This window comes from Erithacus rubecula (genome assembly GCF_903797595.1).
Source record: "Erithacus rubecula genome assembly, chromosome: 4".
In the NCBI taxonomy this organism is placed as follows: domain Eukaryota; kingdom Metazoa; phylum Chordata; class Aves; order Passeriformes; family Muscicapidae; genus Erithacus; species Erithacus rubecula.
Genome location: NC_136686.1, coordinates 65,965,959 through 65,980,676, shown reverse-complemented (window position 1 = coordinate 65,980,676; position 14,718 = coordinate 65,965,959).

Below are 14,718 nucleotides of genomic sequence, written 5' to 3'. Positions count from 1 at the left end.
AGGCTCCCACCTTTGGTGTCTCATCTTCCTACATGTTGAATTTCTGCTGAGATCTTCCATAATCCTTCCAGCTAGCTGTGCCTCCTGTTGACTTGCTGATTGCTCTTCCTAATGAGTGCTAGTGTTTGACCTGGTTGTGTAAACACAGGAGGGTTTGGTGCCTTTTATTGAAAGAAACTTGGAATTGATGGAGGAATTAATTTTAGGGATGTCAAGTGCCTGGAGCTGTGGTGCAGAAGTTAGTTCAGGAATAATGCATGGATCATAAATTTAGATTTAATGCAAAGATATGTCTGTGTTACCACTAAATTAATGTGTTGGCCCAGGATAATGCTGGCTTTTGAAGAGCTTATCTTCAAATGTTTAAAAATCTGTTCTTGTGTTTTACCATAAACTGATGTGGTCCAGCAGTCATCTGGCTCACATACTGGAAATATTTTGTTTTTCTTTTAACATGACTCATTACCATGCATTTGTAACTATGGTTATTTTCTCTTAAAGGATTTGTTCTGCCCTTTAATTATCATGTTTTGGGGCATTCAGGTTTGACTTATTACCAATGTAGAAGTTCCTCCAGGGACTGCTAGTTTCCAAATAAATGTTTTAGGTTGCTCGCCCATAAAATTAACAGTCCTCTTATTACTTCTCTGTTAGATTAAAGCTTCAGTGAGGTTATGTTGCCCTAGTGCATGTGTGAATCTTACAACTTATTTAAGGTGTCAAAAGTGTTGGTTTTGATGTGTTTGGGGGAGCTCAGCTGCTGGAGTTGCTCTCACCTGCTCAGTAGCAGTGATGTGTGTTTGTACTGAAGAAATAGCAAGTGAACTATTGTGGCACATTTTACTACTGATCATTTGGACTTGAAAAAAAACATGAAGAAGTGTTGTCCATGTATTCCTGTTCTCACTAAGGTATTCCATAAATAGCTAGTGACCATTTCTTTCTCCTTGCATTATTATGTATGTTCTTCTGGTTTTTCTAAGATCCTTTGTTTTTGTAGTTAGAGAATCAGAGTATCTGTTTTTGTTTGCTTTCTGAAGGATGATCTTGCATTTCCTGTAATTTTTTTTTTTTGTTGTTGCTGAAGGGGTTATTTAGATAGCAGAATTTTTGATGGGGTCAGTTTTGTTCTTTATTTCTTCAGTATTGGATAACTGTCTTTCCTTACCTTGGTTTCTGTCTGAGATACTTATTGCTGATGGTGTTTGTGATATTCCTGTGGAATTAATGCTAACTGCTAGTAAGAATATTGAGCTGGAAATGGTTTCCTAGGATTCTAAGTCTTGTCACTTGATATAGGAAGCCTGGTGTTGTATAATTGCTATATAATTTGTACTTTAAAATAATCAAACTCCATCTTAAGGACAGGGTTTTTTTAACTTCCATTATCGGAATTAGAAGAAAGATTCCAATTTTCAGAGCATCCAGCATCTTGAAAGTCTTCAAATAGCCAGCCTAACATTTTGAAGAGCCATTTCATGCTTACTTTTTAATGATAATTGCAGTTTGCCTTATGCCTCTTCGCTGGTATTTATTACTCTAATGCTTTTATGACCAGGAGTTATATCAGTTACTACCTCTTCAGTCAGGTAAGCAAACAAAGCCTCTAGTCTGTGTTCAGTATTGAATTTTCCATTCTCCCGAGTGCCCCAAACTGCTCTGCATTCTTGGCTGGGCTCAGAGCTGGCGTTGCACCTTGGTTTGCCTGCAGCCAGCACAGTTAAACCAGCATGGGACACAGTGTCCCTGAGGATCTCTGTATTCCTCCAGAACGGCTGTGGTGAGCTGTGCTGGGCTCTGACGTGCAGTTGGAATGGCTCATCAAAGCACAAACATGATTTAAGGAACTATTCTTAATCGTGTTGCTGTTGTTTGCTGCAGCTGAGGCTGCACGAAATGAGTGCTCGGCTCGCCCTCCATTTCCTGCCTCTCAAACCTCATGGTCCTGCCTTTCATTTTGGAGCTGGGGCTCCTCTCTTGTTTCCCAGTGTGGAGGCTGCAGGTGCTGCTTTTCCTCTCTGCAATCAGTTGATTCCTGCAATGAATGCTTGAACACAGAGCACGGATGGAGCAGGGGGTGGCAGAGCAGGAGTTTATCCAGGCAGGGATTCATCGGTTCTGGGAGGCAGCAAGAACCAGCAACCTCTGTCCTGTGGCTGCTGACACTGATCTTGGCTGAGAAATTAAAGTTTCAGGTTTAATGCTATGGCCAGTGGTCAGAAAAAGTCCTTTTTTCTTTGTTTTTTCTTTGTTGTTTTTTTTTGTTGTTTTTATACTTGCAGTGAAATGGGCCAGGTCAATCTACCAAGCACAGAACTCAGAGTTGCAAGACAGAGCTTAACCATCTGCTGCCATTCCTGCTACCTAAAACCACCTTTCTTTCTGTGCTCCAGTGTGAATCCAGTTCCCTTAAGCAGGGCATGCACAGTAATTAGGTGATTTTTCCAGGCAGCCATAAATTGGGGTCACGGTTGCTTTATTTAGCACGTGTGTCACTCTGATGACCCACAGTCACATAGTAATGGGCTAGAATTTTTCCTCCTTCATAGTTTCCAAATTAAGGAGCTATTCACCTGGTGGGAATATGTATTTTACCCAGATGTATGACTGCATATCATTCCACTTTTATTACTTTTCTATTTTTTTAAGTTCTTTTTGTACATTCCCCTGGTTCTCCTTTCCTAGCTCAGTTTTATCAAAAGCCATAAACAAAAGCAAGGATTACTACTGGGGGGGAAAAAACCCCAAAATTTATCCCAACCTGACAAAATTATAATTCTCAGCATCTACCAGCATTTATAATAAATAATTCTCAGCATCTATGAGAATTTATAATTCTCATCCACTAACCAAGACCACATGTGAAGAATTTAGTGCACGTCATGTGTTGAAAAAAATTGGATTTTTGCATGTTCTCTTCTAGCAAGATTTAAAACATGTTCTAGGATATATGGATGGTTTTAAAAAGTAGATGATGAGGTCCAGTTCTTCATGGAGCTATTGCAACTCATGTGGAAATAATCTGCTCAGTTAGGTAAACCAGACAGAGATCCAGCAGATTTAGAATGGAGAAATGTGGCATGTCCTTCCAATCAATGATATAACAGCTCATAAGAGAGTGGTTGCATTTTTGTGTTACTTGGGTAGAAATAATGAAGGCTTCAAATCCTAATACTTGGTTCCAGGTTCATTAAAGAAGAAACAACATAAAGAATGGAGAAAAGATTAAACTTGTTTTAAAAGATGAGAATAGAACCTGAAAGCCACTCTAACACTTGTCTGATAATGATGAATAAATATCAAAGAGTATTCAGTCAGTTCAAATCAGAAATAGAATGGGGAAGCACAGCTCCCATTGCAGGTGCTGGCATTTAACAGTTGGTTCCATCCTTTGTAAGGATGAGGAAAGGCAGGATATTTAATGGACATGATGGTTTAGCAGGTGGGTAAGAGGTAGGGACAGGTAGTTTTGGAAGGGAAGGAAAAGAGTGGCTTGGTAGAAAATATACAGATTTTTGATGGTTGATGTGGCTGTGAGGGGTCACATCATCTGCCTGTTGGGGCTTGGCACAATGGAGTTAATATTCAAAATGTAAGAAAATCGTTGAAAGGTTGTGATACTACAGAGATTTAATGATGTTTCACTGCTTGGATATGGCACGAGTGTTTCATTGATCTGTGCTTTTAGACCTGTAAAAACCCAATTCCTTTGATCTGCAGTTTTCATAATTGGGAAGTGTTGAGTGAATAGTGAACATGCTAAAAGAAAGTGGCAGTGAGGAAATATTGCTCTTTTTCATGTTGTAATTGTGTGGTGTTTACATGAAGCTGTGAGGTCACCGGCTTCCGGGACGAGCCGCTTCCTGAAAACCTTCTGCATGGTACATCTAAAAATGTACTTCTTAGAAAAGCTCAGCTGATTTTTGTTTTTCCTTCTTGTGCTGCTGCCTGACCACCTGACTTTTATTTCTACTCCAGAGCTTGTGTAGCACTGCAGGATAGTGATCCCTTGGAATGGAGGGTGATGCTGCAGGGGGCACAGGATGTGCTGGAGAAGGTGCCACACAGAAATTGGGTTCATAAAATCCAAAACAGGCAGTGGGAGCGTGGAAACAATTTAAACACATAGTCTGACATGAAAAAAGTATTGATTGGCTCAGGCTTTAGCAAACTGTGAGTCATACATTGACAAGAGATGCAGTCAGGTTTGAAATAATGAGGTAAAACCAGCACCAGCAAAATTGCTCCATGTTCCTCTTTTCCTGTTGACTTTCAAGTGTGTTCAAGTGTGCAATTAGTTACTTGCAAAACCTGTTGAAGTTAAATAATCTAATTTTTTTTTTTTTTTTTAAATGCAAAGTTCTCATGCTGTCAGTGGCTTTTAAACTTGTATGTTTGGGAATCATGGACTAAGATCATGAAACCCAACCATTCCCTCAGCACTGAGGAAAAACACATTCCCAAATGCCACAACTTCATGTCCTTTAAATCCCTGCACGGATGGCCACTCTAATACTGTTCTGGGCAACCTTTTCTAATCCTTAACAACCCTTTTGGTGAAGAAATTTTCCATAATACCAAACCCAAACCTCCCCTGGAGCAACTTGCAGAAGTTTCTTCTTGTCCTGCTTCTTGTTGCTCAGGAGATGGAAATAGCCATCAAATTTCTGTAAGACATGAAGGATTTGGCAATAATCAAAAAATCCCAAGCATATATATGTGTGTATGTGATAGAGGAGACAGGCAGCCAAGCTTTATTACTCATCCCATAGAGCACAGATTTGGATTGTATGACATTTATAGTGTGAAAGAGATGGTTCCAACCAAAAGGCATTCTTTGAAGTGGAACATGGTGCTCATAGAGCAATATAAATTAAATAAACTGAGGCAGGCCACTGTGTGTGGGAACCAGGGAAGATGAAAACTGTGTCTGAAGGAAAAATTAGAGTGCTAAAGTAGTTTTAATAGAGTCTGTTTTTAAATTTTTTTAACCAGATTAGATGAACTGAAATAATTCAAAAGTGTGTGTGTTTTTTTAAATAACACTATAGTCTTAATATTCCTGGATGATATGTTTGAGTTGAATGTATTTTATTTTGTGAGGATTTTTTTCTTCATTTTAATTAGCTAAAATACTATTTAAGGCTAATACCTAACCTAGCAGAGCAAAGACTAGCTAGAACACCTTTAAAGGAGTGCTTTGATTTATAAATGATCTAAGTGTTGCAGCATATAAAAATACAGACGTTCTGCTGTGAAAATGAGTGTTTGAACACCATGTGTCAGTTTGAAGGTTGAAGATAAATGTGAATTTCTGGGGTTAGTAATGCACTCATTCATTTCTAATCAGGTTATTTTGTTTGATGACCATGCACAATATACTGAAACTTGCCAGGCTTGACAGAAATAATAACAATAGGAAATTCTTAAATTCAAATAGTTCTTAAATTTACAAGCACTTTTAACAATACTGTGGTTTTAGCCAGTCATCATGCTGTTTTATAACAGCTATAAACTCTGTTTCCAGAGCTGTCTGTCAACCTAAAGTTGGCAACATTCCTGTGAATTTCCATGGTAATTTTATCAGTGATTAGCATTTGTCAATAGCTTGTCTGTCATAACCCTTATATGTCTCAAACCTCTTCTGCCTGTATAAAATTCAACTTTGTGGCTTTTGTCACCCCTGTAGGAGGAACCAGGGATTTAAACAACCTCAGTGTGCCCATTTTCACTATTCTGTTGATATTATAGTTTTTTTCCTCTCATTGTGTGGGTTTTAGACTTGTAGCTGTGGCATCAACATCTTCATCTTCTGGTGTGTGTTTCCTTTTATCCTTGGTCTTGGGGAGGGTGGAATCTGGTCATAAGAATTGCAGGTTATCCCAAGAAGTTGTACTGGCTTGAGGTCCAGGTGAACTTTCAGTTCAGTCTGATAGATCCCTTCATTATTTTTGCATTTTGCTGTAGATTGATGTTGTCATTCATCTGAAATAATCCGGGAATATCTCTTTAATTTTTTTTTGTCAGTTGTTAGGTGAGTGCATGGTCACCAGACAGGTGGGGAAAAAACTCAGGTCAAGTTCTTCTTTGTTCTATTTTGGAAAAAATGCAATAACCTGCGATAGAAAAGGGTTCAGATAAAGTGACCTAAAGCCTTTGGCCTGCAGAGCTGTAGTCCAGCTGTGCTGTAGGAATAAAGTTCGTGAATCTTCAGTAATGATCACATTGGAGGAAAATCTGTGTCTATTCACATTTTAAAAGTTTTATCTTTGGGTGAAGCTGGCCCGTAGACTTAACAAAAAATCGTGTTAGAGTCACTTAGTTTTCTATGTTGCTTAAAAACCTAAACCTTGAAGTACTTTGTGTTCTTCTGAAACATTACATTGTTTTATTGGTTTTACATTTGCTGTGCAGTAGTTACTAGTTATCTTTGCATCTTGATATCATCCCCAGTGAATAGCTAGTGCAGACTTTGTGGGGGCTTTATTTGGGTGAGTAACAGTGAGCAATATGTGGCTTGGCAGCTGGAATTTCCCAAAATTGCAGGGAAATGAAGGAAATGAAGAGTTAAAGCGAGGACAGGAACAGATCAGTGCAGTTTCAGATAGTTATCACTAGGAGGACACACAGACCGTGATATTAAGGAACTAATTGTTTACCTTTTTTTATTAACTGGTTTGGTACTGGAAATTTTTGTCTTGAATGGGTGCCATATAGTAATGTGTTGATTAAGATAGTTTATTTTACTAGAAATTAAAAGAGGTAGTTGTGTAGTGGACAAAAGCAGAGTGTAATGAGGTGAGGAAATCTCCCGGGATTACTGTCGGTGCAGCAGAACACGGATCCTCGAGGGTGTTCATCTGCCAGAAATAGGTGATATTTAGGTAGAAGTGATCCCTTTTTATTACCATTTACATTACAGCTTTGTGTTGCAGGAATTCCTTACACCTTTCTGTAAAATGTTTGTGGTGTTTCCTGCTGGGACACTGTGTGAGGTGGATCAGTGGCTGGGATTTGATGTGGCGTTTGCTGTAATATTCATTTAATCTGTTTGTTGTTTTTCAGAGTGTTTGCAAATAGCTTTTCTTTTACTTGTCTATATCTGTTTACTTAGATTCTGATGTACAGTGTCTGTGTCAGGTTGAGTAATATGGAAATCAGTCTAATTGATTTAAATAGTTTGTAGACTGCCCATGTTGCTGAGGCAAGCTGTTACCTAATAAAGACTTCAGAATCTGACTCTGTATAGAATCACTATTGATATCACACATGCAGACAAAGATGATGACTGAAGCATATGCTTCAAATAAAATGACACGAGAAAATGAGAAATGGTTTCAAATTTGAAGTTACTGAAGGATGTACAGAAATAATACCAGATGGAGAGAAAGAGAAACTAAGACAGAGATTATTAGTAAGTGTGGTGCGTTGCTGTGGTATAGAATAGAATCCTACAGGCTTTTAGCTTGTAAATCTTGTTGTTACTTTGGTAATAGTCCCTGTGATGTATAAAAGTGAAAATGCATCATTTCACTCCTCCAGAGTAATAACCCCTGAGGCTACAAAAAGTAGCCCAAGCCAGTTCTAAGTCACTTTCGAAAACGTACTGATTGTTTTGCCATGGTAGATGGCCAAGATTGAACTATGTCTTCCTGAAACATAATGTTTGTGGAATTTGTGATTTTGCTTCTCTGGCTTCATAAACTATCACTGGGAGACATTTTCCTCAATATGGAGACTTGTTTCTGTAGTTCCATTTCATCAGACTACAAAGCAAACCGCTGAATCTCCCTTTGATAAAACACGTGGTCTGGTACTGTGGCATTAGATGCTTTGTCAAAATTTCTGTGTGGGAACACACTGGTTCACTTTCCCTTCAGTGTGTCTAACAGATGAATTTTTCATACATTTTCTTTCATCTTTGCAGCAAATGCTGCATTTTACTTTTCCTGCAGGCTGCAGTTCCTGTCCATCCGTTTGTATTCCCATCAGTTCAATTGACTTTATCATTTTATTTTCTGACCCTGCAGAGATTTTCTGTATTTTGCAGGACTTCTAGAAGTCTGGTGACTCAGCAAAGTAAAGTTCTTTTTTATTTACTACAGAAGTTTTAATGACTGAGGATTCTCAATCTGTCTTTGTTTTTTAAAAAGACCTTTTAATCACTCATCCTAAAAATAGCCTGGAATACTCTGAACAGTGATTGATGTATGAGCAGAAACACTGTATAATGTCATTAGAAGTCTGTACTGGTTTTGTGAATGATCTAATTAGAATTTTGGAAAATTTGGAGCATGGAAGGGGAAGATGACATCTCATACTACTACCCAGAGGAAAAATGATGATCCTTTTTAATTTAATGACAAGAATGAGGATGAGGCTGCAACACTGAATGTTAAAAATAAGGGTTGGGTTTTGCTAGAGGGGTTTTGCTGGTTTGTTTTTGTTTTTTGTTTTTTTTTCCCCAAAAGCTGGGTGAAAGCCTGTTTCAGTAGATTTTAACACTAGAGGAGTTACACTAGATTACTGGAATAAGAGAGATTGATCTCAGGATGAATAAATATTGAAGTACATTTCTTGTTCATACTAGAGAATAGTTGATGGTACTGTCAAGGTGTTAACATAGTAATTATAGTAGCATGGAATATTTACAGTGTTGTAGCAGAGCAGATTTTTGATTATTCAGACCCTTTAAATTAAAAATTGCTTTGTAAGTTATATCCAATTACACACATCAATTCGATCAGGTTTTTGTTCTACAACAGAGATTTTTAACCTTTGACTAAAAGCCAGTCCTGTGGAAGTCATTCAAGGCTGTGCATTAAGATAATCATTCAGATTTTGAGAGCAGTGAAAACAGATCAATACTGAGTTCTTGTTCTGTCAGTGATACCAGATGAAATCCTCAGCTGTGAGACTGAGGGATGGACAGCTGGGACACTCTTGGAAGCAGGAGCAGGGCAGGATGGAGGGATGCAGGAGGTTCCAGCTCAAAAGGAGCAAGTGCAGATGGCACCACTGCTGTGAGTATTGGAATCTGCAGCACACGAGGATGCTGTGTGCATTTACCACTAGGAGTGTACTCACACGTGAAATCCTAATTCCTGCAGCATTTAGACTCCCCTACAGCAGAGTTTTGCAGCCCTGTGAGGTGTTGAAATGAGCAGGTGAGGAGGGAGTGAAGCAGATTTTAGCTGCCTTTAGCTTCCCAGGTGGATAATGTCAGGTGGGGGGAAGGAATTGCTGAGCAGAGACAGGGGCTGGGGAAGTCCAGACATGCTGAAATTGAGGGTTGCTATAGATCAGCCAGAACTGCAGTGCTTCTCTCAAGTTGTTGCAGGTTTATTTCCAAAATATACCAAGCATGAAGCATCTATTTTGCTGTAATCAGAAGGCAAAAAAAAAAAAAAAAAAAAAAAAAAAAAATCCCAAAAGCAAAACCCAGCTAAAGGGGAAGGCTTTTCTTGTCACCATATCTCTTCAGGATTTTTATGGTGTTGTTTCATTGAATAATCTGATTTGGTACTTACTTGCCTCGGTGTAGAAGTCCATTAGTGCTGGTGGAAAACTCTGTGTTTGAAACACTGAATTTCCATCTTTTACATGGTAAAGGTGGACAGAATCAGATCCTGGTACTGTAGCGTGATTTGTTGTAATTTTCTAATTATTGCCAGTTTCTGCTGGTATAAGCCAAAAAGTGAGAAACCAGTTTTGCATAACTAACAAAATTTTCAAGAAATCATCTGCATTCAGCGTTTTGAAAATTCCAAGGATAAAGCAGAAATTCTAGAATTGATTTTACCATCATAATAAGCAATCAAAGGATTGTATTAGCTATTTTCCAGTACTAAATGTGTCTTCATTTTGCTGTACTCATTATTTGATTTTTTTTCCCTTCTGATTTACATTAAAATCTTGTTGTCCTTTTTTGTTTCCATTCTTTAGACTTCTATTTTTTTTAAACTAAAAATGGTTTTAGCTGCTGAGTGGATTTTCTGAGTGCCACAGGTGACAGCAGTGTTGGGGTACTGAGTGAGTTTGGGAATGACAAAGCACTGAACATTGTGCAGTTGTCAGTTTTAGAACATAATCTTTTGTTTTGACCTGAAAGATTTGTTTCAACAGGAAGGCAATTTCTGTGTCTTTGGTGTCTGTATTGTCATGTAAATAGTTCTGGGAGCTGGAGCAGAGGAGTTCATGTTGGGAGGCTTTACCCAAACCCATCTGTTGTGCATTTTTGGTGGAGATGGAGGGTGCAGCAGTCACACAGTGCCTTAGGTGGCAGAGCAGTGTTCTTCAGTTGTTTTTATAACTGTCTTACAGGAAATAGATGCTGCAGCCCAGTGGAGTTGGCTTATTGAAGATGAAAGGTAATTGAACCAACATGGGATTAAATAAGGCTTTTCCATCCCTCCATGTGACCTGTCTTAACAGCTTTTAACCAAACAGTGGAAAAGTACAGAGTGTGTCCGTGGCCATTTGGCACTCGGTTTCTCCAGACACAATTTCCAGGGCCTTCGCTTGTTCCCTTCATTTGCTGTAGTCAGTTTGTTGAATTTGGTAACAATATTTGATGTTATTTGATAACATATTCTTCAAGTTTGAATCGAAACAGAGAGTGGCAGAACAGAGAAGAATGAAGGAAAGAAGAATGAAAGAAATAAAGTATTGTTTACAAACAGTGGCTGGGGTGTGTTCAGTGCACGAGGGCTGGACAAGTTGGGTTTTTTTTTTGCTTTTTTTTTCCAACAGAAACAGTGCAAATTGATATCCAGAGAGAGTTTCCCAACTCCACTTATTCTCAGTTATCTTGGAGCTGTTGGCCCCTAAGGGTGAAGCTTGCTCAGCTTGCTTTAACCACAGGACTGATAAGTTCCAATGGAATTACAGCTCTGTGTTTCAGAAGATGCCTTGGAATTTCTTGGGAGAGGAAGATGACTGACATAAATGTATCTGAACAGGAAAGGAAGGATGTTATTCTTGGTATTGTTCAGGGTGTTTTTCTCTTCTCTGGAATACAGTTGAATCAGTAACAGGAATGACAAACTGGGAAGTTTGGAAGGGAGTGCAGTGATCAGACCTGACAGTGCTTGCTTAAGGAATCAAACCCCTTGCTGACACCAGGTCTATGTCAGTGAAATGCATGTTAAAACAGCCCAGGAGCATTTCTGGATCTCAGTGTGGCCAATACTCAGTAAAAGGTAATTTCCTTTTTTGGTTAGAAAACTTAGGAGTTGATTTTTTTTTTTTTGTTTTTTTAAGAGAAAACATTGAGTTTGCTGGAATTTTTTTTTTCTGTTTTGGTTTTCTAACCAAATGCTAGGTAAAATAGTATTAGGTGTTTCAGTCTTGCATGTTGTGTTATGTGGGTAACAGTATTGTCTAATTATCACTGACTGATGAAAAGGTCAGGTGAGGGGAGCTAGTCTATATTGTGAAATTTTGCTTTTCTGCATTTACCTGCATTTAATTTGTTTCCTTCACTCTTGGGGTTCTTGTCTTGTATCCTAAGTATAAAAGACTCAGCAGTTTCAGGAAATAAAATCAGATGTGATGGTTCAGTTCTCTCACAGAGGGATGAAATACCACCTTGTCAACAGAGGGAGGTTGTGGTCAGACCAGGAGGGCAGAATGTCTTTGTCCTTCCTCAGCATCATTTCCTTGGCTGATACCCATGGGGTCACAGTGTCTTTAATTAATATTATGAGATTTCATATATAATTTTTGATACCAGCAGCACAGATCTTCCTTTTGCCAAGTATTTTAATTTTTTTGGACAGGAGCATTGCCTTGAATCCACCTAGGAGAAACTTAGAGTTGCCAGCAAGTGGAATCCCTCCAGCCTGCAGGAGCAGCAGTGTCAGGGAGTGACTGATCTACACAGATCCCTCTGGGCTTGCCAGTCAGGGGAGGGCTACCCTCAGAATTTCAGGGTGGGAATCCTCATTTTCTCATGGAGAGACTGGATTTAGGGATGTAAACCACAATGAAAGCTCATCTGGTTTAAGGAGACCTCCTTCACCTACAGGGGTACCTGGACAGCTGGTACATGGTGTGAACAATTGAGATAATTGCCAATATTCCATTATTTGATTGCTGTGCTTTGTAAGAAGTAAGGGTTTATTACAGATGTGCTGTTTTCCTGTGAAAAATCTGTAGAATCTAGGTCTTTTGTCTCCCAAAATGAAGACAATATATGCCAAAATATGCTTTTGAAGGCACAGTTGAAAATTATTAACATTGCACTTCTCCTTTTTGTAACGTGTTTGATTTAGAATCTTTCTTGAGTTGTAAGAGTTGAATCAAGCACTTGGAGGGGAATGTGCTGGGTTAGAATAAAATTAGTCTGTCAAGTGCAGGTACATAATAGACACCATGGTGCTACCTTGGCCACTCTGTCATTAAAATCCCAGAAATAGTCCTGATGAGTTTTATTCTGTTCTTGTAATCAGACTCTGCAGTGCAGTTGACTTTAGTCTTAAAATACTTGTATGGATTGAATAAGAGGTGCAGAATTAATTAAAGGACTGTGCTCTGATGTACCCACATGATTTCACCATCTCTGGATGTGCCACCTGCTGTTCAAATAATGGGAGGAAAAGTCACAATTGAGTCATAGTGGTGAAATAAGAGATTTTATTGGAAGGTTTAGGTGGGAACTAAATGCCCTGCTGAAAGGATTAGGTGGGATCTTTCCCACTTGGTGCTTGCTTTACACCCAGGTGTAAATATTAGAATATTTCAGTTGGAAGGTGCCTATAGTGATCATCTAGTCCAATTGCCTGAGCAATTGGATATTAACTGGGATAGTTAATTTTCCCCCAGTAGCTGGTGCAGTCTGTGTTTTGGATTCAATGTGAGAATAACATTGAGAACACATTGATGTTTTTGGTTGCTGTTAAGGAGTAATTATTCCAAGTCATGGATTTGCAATTTCCCAGGCTCTGGTGCTGAACACAGGACTGGAACAATGGCCAAGAGGATATTCCCTGTCATGCCCAGTATAGAAACTGGGGGCTGTTATCCAGGAGGAGTCAGTGGTATTTTGGGATGTGCTGGGCATGGACTCAGTGATTGGTGACTTGTGCATCACTTGTTTTCTCTCTTTTTGATATCTCCCTTCTCATGATATTATATACTATTATTATAATGATATTTGACTTAATTTAAATTATTAAGCTGCTCTTATCTCACAGGTTTTAACTTTCCCCAGTTCTCCCCATCCCCCTGTGCTGGGAGTGAGGGGCTGTGTGGAACTTAGTTCCTGGCTGGCATTAAACCACAACACTTTTTGGTGTAACTTCTTCTAGAATTATTTTCTGCACAACTCGATGTCTCTTGCAGATAGTTTAATTACTGTGGATTATTTTAGGTATCATATTGATGACATGGGTGAGCAGAAGGAAAGGGAATGGGGTTGTCATGACTACTGTGATTTTTTTTTTTTTTTTTTAATTTTTGTACTTAGATTTAAAAATATTTTTATCTCTAAATTTTTAAGGATAAGTAATGTCCTTTGCTGATTGTAAATTACTGGTCAGACTTGAGACTCCAGTAATTCTAGCAGAAGCATTTTTTCAAGACATTTTTTCTGGAAATCAGAAAAGGGTGAAGAGAAAGAGCATTCTCTTGGCAACTTATATAAAGGAAAACTGGGTTAGTTTAATACTCATGTAATAGTTGGGCATAGCTTACTGTGGTGCTCACAAAAGGGCATGATTTATTTCAAATCAAGTAGTTTTATATAGAATTTTTCTAGAAGTTTTAAAAAATGCTGGTAATTTTTGCTTGAACTAGTAAATTCCTGCAAGCTTGCACCTACTCTTACTAACAATTTCATTGTTTTATTTAAATCAGTGTAATTATTTTTCCATGAGGAGATCTTGCTGTGCTCATGCCTTACTTGTGGTTAGGAATGAGTTTCTCTGGTAGAACTGATTTAGACTTTTAATTATTTTATAGCAAAGGGAAAACTGATGCAATTTTAAGGTATTTTCAGTCATTCAAGGGGCAAATTAACTTCTTCATGACTAATTAAGTAAATATTTCTCTAATGCACAGGAGTGGGTGTCTTTTTGTGTTCTGGGTGTGTTCATTCCTGACCTTTGCATTACTTGGACCATGAACATGGTAGTGCAGGGACAGAATTCCAGTGCTGTCCATGTGTTGCCAGCACTGATCAAGCAGAGATCCTTCCACAGTGAGCAGCACAGACCTGGATTTTAAAAAAAGAGAAGGAATTTCCTTGTGGTTTTTAAAACATGCCTGTTAAAAAAAAAAAAAAAGAAAAAAAAGAAGAGGCAAACCAAAACAACCTACCTTTCTTAGTTTATCCCTGAAAATACATATTTATGTGATTATTAATTACACAGTCCCCTCCTGAATCTGATTGATGCCTCTGGCCTCCTTTATGTGCTTACTCAGCATCAGCAGTGTCTCTGCTCTGATTCCTGAGCTGGTTTTAGCTCGGGTTGGTGATATAACCAGATCAGTCCAAGCTGAAAATGGGTTAATTTGTCCTGTTTCTCAGCCCTTGCTGAATTGCCTGGTTCATGAGTAGGATGCCACTTGTCCCCCTGGCTTGCTCAATCTTGCTCTTAGACAGGCTGGCAGCAAGTGTTGGAATTTAACTGCAGAAAAAATAATTTCTCAGTCATCCTTAGGTTGCTGGTATCTCTTAAGTGGGTGGTTTTGTACATGTACTGGTGGCTGATAATT